We start from the raw sequence: 5,852 nt of genomic DNA, 5'->3' as shown, positions 1-5,852 counted from the left end.
TTTTTTGGCCTTGATGAGCTACAAGGACACAACCCAAAAACCAACCCAGCACCAAATCCAAGAACTTGTCTCCCTTACCCCTGCTACTCTCCCTCAATTTGCCTCTTACTTGCTGCTTGAAACCTAGAATTAGAGGCTTCCTCGATGGCGTCGACGATTGTTGTGCCCCCAATACGAGGACGACAATCCACCTTTAAAGCTCTCCATGGCGGCAGTCCATATATAGTCACAGAATACTCTGTCGTTGATGTTGCTTTTGATGATATGTGCTTCTACAACCCTGTGACTTCCACTATGGTTCCAGCGTCCCCTCTCTTCGAAGAAAATGAGCTATTATTCCTCTTATTGAGTGCTTTTGCCGTGGCTTCTATGAAGTTCAATGCCCAAAAATGTAGAGCCCCCTCCCTTTCTCTGAAGTGATGCTCTTCCTTGATGATGTCCATGACGGAGATCGGCAAGGAGGAGCTCAAATTCCTAGGGATGAGATTATGATTCATGGCTTTTGCAACTTCATGAGCGAGAATGTTCCCCTAGGGTCCAAGTGAAACTGCACTCTAGGAGTTTCTCCATCAAGCTTCTGATGTCTCTTAGTATAGGATCCACATCCTAAATGTTGCTCCTCGACTTAATTACTTCATTCAGAAGTTGACTATTAAATTCAATGAGTGCTTTCCTTATCTTTGTCTTTTATTAATTCTTTAGTAGATAATCCCTCTAGTTATGCTTCTTTGACTTTCATGGATGCTTATTCCGGATATAATTACATTATTATGCATCATTAGACCAAGATAAAATTGTTTTTATAACTGAATGTGGTAATTTTTGTTATAAAGTTATGCCTTTTGGAATAAAGATTGCAAATGCTACCTACCAGCAATTAATGGATAAAATATTCTCTCAATGAATTGGCAGAAATATCAAATTCTATGTTGATGACATGGTTGCTAAAACCAAGGTCAGAGCTTCCCACTCTAATGATCTCAGAGAAATTTTTGTACGATTGGAAACGTATAACATGCATTTAAATCCTAACAAATGTGCATTCGATTTACAAGGCAGAATATTTCTTGGATTTTTGTTAACAAGTCGAGGTATGAAAGCCAATCCAGAAAAGTGTCGAGCTATACTAGATACGAAGAGCCCCAAAACCATTAAAGAAGTTCAACAATTAACAGGAAGATTTACTGCTTTGTCTCATTTTTTGCCCTGTTTAGCAGACAAATCTTTACTTTTTTCAAACGTTGAAAAAGAATAAATATTTTGAATAGACTAACAAATGTGAGGAGGATTTTCAAAATATTAAAAACATTATTACTTCTCATCACATTTTACAGAAACCTGAAGTTGGAAACCATTGTATTTGTGTTTATCTATCACAAATTATGTTGTTGGCTCTGTTTTGGTTACAGAGGTAAACAACAACATCCAATTTATTTTGTGAGCAAGTCTTAATATCATGCTGAGCTCTGATATCCAAAGTTAGAAAAACTCACTTTGGCATTGATTTTAATAGCTTGGTGATTGAAACCTTACTTTCAAAGCAACACTATTGTTGTTCGAATAGAACAACCATTAAGGCAAGTGTTGACGAAACCTGAGTTAGCTGGAAGGTTGATCAAATGGTTTCAAGGGATTCTCTACATCATCTTTCACCATTAAGTCATAACAGTGCTAATTGACAGGAGTTACAAATCAGTCAACCTATGGGACTCGATACACACATACATACATACACAGGGAATATATATATATATATATGAGCATATCACACCAAACGAAGTCAGTTATAGTTTTGAGAAAGACTCTTATCTTACATCACAGGGCAAGTAAGGTGAATAAGTTATATATAGCCTATAAACAATCATATCATACATAGTGCCATCAATACTCAATTGATACATCACAAATATTACAAGTCATAACAACCCAGATACAGTTATCACCCTTACACAAAAAAATATATAGAGTACATATAATATATGAACATACAACATCCCGAGTGTTCATGCATTAGCCCTTAGTCTGGATTTCAGGCTGGCTAAAATAATAAGAACATGCCCCTCAATAAAATTCTAACAAAAGAGAGCAAAAAGATACTCTAGTCTCTAGAGACTCAAGTCATGTTGGGTATAATAACCAAGTTTTTCTATAAAATGATTCTTTGACATTGCTGTGATTAGAATTCGTGAAATTCGCATGACATGGTTCGCTTTAGATTAACAGGTTAGGTCGATTCTATAATAAAAAGATATAATAATATTATAATATTTTATTATTAAAAGGTCAAAGTAGCTCAAAAAGTTAAAAGTAACTTTTTTGCGATCATATGATTATTGGATCCAAATTCAACCAATATGAGATTTTTACCAGTACTCCTTGCTCTAATAAACTATACCAAAATATTTTAGAGTAGTGGCATAAACACTTGTATATGAGCCAACTATTCAAATATAGTAAAAATTTATGATCAGATAATTACCACTTTTGATAATTATCTTTTAAGAGTTAATCTGGACCACATATCTCATCTTTATCCCTCTATAAAACTTTTGAACCTCTTCTCTCTCTCCTAAATCATTTTCAACATCATCATAAGTAGGGTTAGAAGTGAGTCAAGCCAGCTCATGAACTAGCTCAAGCTCGACTCATTAATAGCTCGATAAGTTAAGCTCGTGAGCTAGTAAGCCAAGATTGAGCTCATAAATTAAATGAGCCAAGCTTGAGCTTGGATAAGCTCAGCTCATTAGCTCGTGAGCTGACTTGATTATATATATATATATAATCTTAATTATTTAAAATTTTATATTTATTTTTTACATATAATTTTGATGTAGGACATAAATAAAAAATTTATAATTTATTGATAGATAACAATATATAAAATTGATCTTTTTAAATATTTTTAAAAAAATATAAGTTATAATTTATTGATATAGAATTATAGATTATGTATTTATATTTCTATTATTTGAGCCAACTCGTGAGCTTTCGGTGAGTCGAGCTTGAGCTTAAGAAATAAGCTCGATTGTTAATGAGTCGAGCCGTGAGCCAAGCTCAATTTTTGTGAGCCGAGCTTGAGCTTAGTCTAGCTCGGCTCAGCTCGGCTCACTTCCAGCCCTAATCATAAGAAAAAAAGAGAGAGAAAAAGAGAGAAAGCTTCCATGGCCTCCATGTTCAAGCTTGATTCATGAAGAAACTAAGGCTCAAATCAAAATTTCACGCTGGTTAATCATTTTTTCTCTTCTTTCTCTTCACATCTATATCAATTTCATCAAGATTAATGAATAAAATCTTTTTCCCTCCCATCTTTAAAGTTTTGACCATTTTTTATCTTTTATTGTTTTGGAATTATGTTCTAGTATCTTCAAGAAGCAAGAATCACAAGCTTTTAAGCTCAAAAGGTGAGAGAAATTCTCTCTCTTTTCTCTTCTCCAATTTGGCCATGATGGTCACAAGAGAGTGATCAATTATAATTTTTCTATATTCATGAATCATGATTTGTGAGTCTCAAGGAGTCCATAATCATAAGTTTCAAGCTCTAAGAGTGAGAAATTTCTCCCTTTTCTCCCATGTTCATTTCAGCCAAAGAGGCTTCATGATGTTGAAAATTGTTCTTGATTGTAATATAAGTGTGAATAGTGTTAGAGAGCACCCAAGAAGTGATTAGAAAACTTGGGATTTGAAGTAAAGGTTAGGTTAGCTTAATTGATCTCACATATGTCATGAAACTTTAATGATGCCTTTGATTGAGAATTAATCGAATAGAGTATATGACAATGTTTGAATGATGTTTAAATACTTAGAATGAATTAGAATACATGTAGTGCATAATGGCTGAATGTGAATTTCTATGAAGGTATAGGATTAATTTGTGCATATAGAATGGCTGATGCAAAAGAGGGAAATTTTAGATAATGTAAGAGAAACCCCTAAGAATATGTTAATAAGGTGAAAGATGAAGGAAGTCTTAAAAGATTTAAGAATGTAAACTAAGGGGCAAAAGAGTCATTATGAAAGAGTTGGAGACATAAATGATGCACTCAAAATGAGAGAGTTGGGAAATAGAAGTGAGAAGAGTGTAGAGATCAAATAGATAACATAGTGTAAAGAGCAAGCAAAAATATAATTAAAGAAAGTTCCAGGATAAAAATACGAACATAGAAGGTTTAGGGGCAAAAATATAATTTTATAAAAGATTTGGGACAAAATGATAATTTTGGTGAAGTAATGGAGCAACATGAGAATTATGATAAAATATATGAATAAGAATGTAATTATGACAAAGAATGGGGATAAAAGTATAATTTTGCTAAAGAAAAATAAAATTATAATTTTGTAGAAGTTTAGGGTTAAAATGATAATGGTAATTTGGAGCAATAAGGGATAAAATGATCATTTCATAAAAGTTCAGAGGTAAAATAGTAATTTGGATCGACGAGGGGGTAAAAAGATTATTTTATAAAAGTTCAAGGACAAAATAGTAATTTAGAAAAATAAGGGACAAAAATGTCATTATAAAAAAGATGAGAGTAACATGATAATCATGAAGTCTAAAGAGTAGAATGATCATTTTATAAAAATAATAGAGACAAAGATGTAATTTTGGAGGAAGGACATAAAAAGTATTTTATAAAAGATTGCGTCAAAGTGGTAATTTAAAAGGCTAAGGAATATAAAAGTCTTTAATATAAAAGATTAACGACATGATGAAATTTTAGAACCTAAAGGGCATGAATGTCATTTATATTAAAGAATAGGGACAAAATAATAAATTTAGAGCCAAAAAACTTGAAGGTCATTTATTATAAGATTGGGGGCAAGATGGTATAATCATAAAGTTTAAAGGACATAATTGTCATTTTAATGAAAGACAGAGGATAAAATGATAAATTTAAGATCAGGAAAGACAAAATAGTAATTTTCCCAAAAGATTAACGTCAAAAGGGCCCTTAAAGAATTAGAAAGAATCAGTTCTAATGGATGATCTTAAAAACTTTATAGCAGAAGGATTATGATCAAAAGTCTCAACAATAAAGAACGTATGATTGATAAACTAAGACAAGAAAGGGTATACTAATATTTAATTGAATGATTAAGGAAAAATGGTCCCACACTGAGAATGAAAGGAATTAATATAAGTCATAATTCTGAAAACCTTAAAACAATGGTTTAGAAACATTAAGATTTTAGAATGAACGCCATTTTAGATGGTATGCCTGGCAAGGTTAGCGGTTTCATCTCACTTGCCCAATTCGTTGATTGTAAGTGGTCGCCCATAGATTGCACATTGTTTCCCAATTGTTAGCATATTTTACCGTTAAGCTCTGTAATGATTGTCGGTTGTCAGAATGTACGTGGCTTTAATCCATTACACACGTATGCATAATGTACACAGTTGAGAAGCCATATCTGGTCTTGGTCACGAATAATATCAGGTTGCGAGTAGTGAACCGACATGTGAATCCATGGCCCGCATAGAGCGTAAAACAGACATGCATCATATTGCTGCATATTCTTTGTGATTGTTTTCTGTGACTTGCTTGTGTCTGTTTGTTACCACAGTGAGATTCTGTAAGAAACTATAGTAAATGATATAGAAAGAGACTGAGATTGTACTAGACTCAAAGAAATTAAAATTGTAGATTAAAGTAGACTAAGATTGTACTAGACTAAAGGAGACTAAGATTGTCCTAGATTGAAAGTGACAAAGACTGTAAACCTAGGTTTAGACTAGTAAAAATGTGATAGCCCAACATAGAGATGTAACCTTAAGCCAATAGACAAATTGACCCCTTTCTCCTTAGTACCCTGTTGGGAACTATAGATTCTTACCCTCTCCCCCCCCCCCTTCC

This window comes from Arachis ipaensis, chromosome B07, assembly GCF_000816755.2.
Source record: "Arachis ipaensis cultivar K30076 chromosome B07, Araip1.1, whole genome shotgun sequence".
Classification (NCBI taxonomy): Eukaryota; Viridiplantae; Streptophyta; class Magnoliopsida; order Fabales; family Fabaceae; genus Arachis; species Arachis ipaensis.
The sequence above is the reverse complement of the archived record's forward strand: the minus strand, read 5'-3'. Positions refer to the sequence as shown.